The sequence below is a fragment of the Rattus norvegicus genome, chromosome 7 (assembly GCF_036323735.1).
Source record: "Rattus norvegicus strain BN/NHsdMcwi chromosome 7, GRCr8, whole genome shotgun sequence".
Taxonomy (NCBI): domain Eukaryota; kingdom Metazoa; phylum Chordata; class Mammalia; order Rodentia; family Muridae; genus Rattus; species Rattus norvegicus.
The window spans coordinates 37,366,260-37,367,895 of record NC_086025.1 but is presented as its reverse complement, the minus strand read 5'-3'; the positions used below and the strand labels follow the sequence as shown (position 1 = coordinate 37,367,895).

The following is a 1,636-nucleotide window of genomic DNA, read 5'->3' as shown; positions in this document are numbered from 1 at the left end:
TAGACACTGTCAGTACTTGCTGTATGGCAATCGCCACAGAGAACTTGCTATTTCTATGGTGAAAAGAATAAGAAGGGAAAACAAGAAAATCTGATGAAAGACTGCCTTGGGGTGGGAGAAAAAAATCCATTGGCAAATCCTTGGGGAGCATAGATTTGCAAGTTAAAAGAAAAAGAGAGAAAACAGGGAAAATAAGGAGAAAGAAATGTTAAATCTGAACACAGACATGGGACATTGCACATAAAAATCTTTATTTTATCATCAAAAAATTAATGCCTTGAGGTTAAATGTCATCAGAAATGTAAATTCTCAGTTTCTTGCAGTGTCCAGATTTCTTTTTACCATGAGTTAAATTGTGAACTTTATAAGCTATTCTAAAGTTTTTTTTTTTAACTCAAAGTGATTTTATTGCATTCATGCCACTAGAGCAGAGGCGGTGACGTCTCATATTTCCTATTGGTTGGGAGCGCCCACTTAGTCTTATAGTATCGAGCCAACCGGTGAATTCCGCTGTTTATCAGGATCAGGCAGAATTTAGCATCCTTATCCACTCTGTTCCTCTCAAAGTGCTTTTGAACAGCAACTGCTTTCTTAATCAAATGGTGGAGATCCCCGGGGAGATCAGGGGCAAGGCCTTTGGACTTAAGGATTCTCGAGATTTTATTTCCAGTCACAAAACGGACCTGTGCCACACCATGTGAGTCCCTCAGGATCACACCTTTCTAGGAGGGAGTCAGGTCTTTCTTGTCCAGCTTGTAAATTTGTTCCTTCAGGTCAGATGTCAACTTCAGCCACATGGGGACGCTACGGTGGTAGGGCAGCAACGACTGGGACAGGCCCTTCCAGGGACGACCCATGATGGCGGATACTTTCGTTACCAAATTGCTTAGATGTATAAAAATATGTCTAACCAGGTAGCAGGTAAATTTCACTCTTCCAGATCGGAAGCTGAATATATATTTGCTGAAATGTCTATTCCAGAGCAAAACAACTTTAAAATCAATAATAATAATAATAATAATAATAATAATAATAATAATAGTCAATTATGGGCATAGTTTACTGCTGTGGCAGTACAGTACACACTGTATCGTTGAGAGAGGGGAATAAGTGAAATAATTACGTTTCCCAACCCCAGTTTTCATTCTGTATTCTAGTAGAGGTCTAAATACTGCAACTTAAAAAGATGCAGTCATTTCACTTGTTCTAAAACACTGAAATATTCACAGTTTACTTCAGAAGTGGCAAGTTCTCTGGCACATTTATTAACACAGCATTTATCTCTCCCATACGATGCCTTCATTGAATAGAAAATTATTTCTTTCTAAGTATTCTCAAAGAATGCCCAGAAGCTAATGTGTTACTAGTGACAGAAGAGGGCCTACACTGAAGTTTGCAAATAGATAGGTTCTTAATATTAATGGATCAGGAGGAGTTTGACTCATGACTGTGAATTATACAAATGCCGTCCTTTCTGGGCAGCCCTTGAAAGGCTCCTATACCATGTGGCAGGTTGGAATACCCTCTAGAAAGTTCTCTGCATTTGTTTTTTTTCTCATTTGAACAGGGCTATACAAAAGCTCCTAAGGAATGATGGAAAGAACCTTCAGCTGCCTTTTTCTTTATCAAGTTTAGC

General features: G+C 38.8%; 1 pseudogene; it reads right to left on the bottom strand.

Annotated features, from left to right (window-relative positions):
* Window positions 1-414: 414 nt before the first annotated feature.
* On the bottom strand, window positions 415-857 carry Rps13-ps9 (ribosomal protein S13, pseudogene 9; annotated as a pseudogene).
* Window positions 858-1,636: the final 779 nt, after the last annotated feature.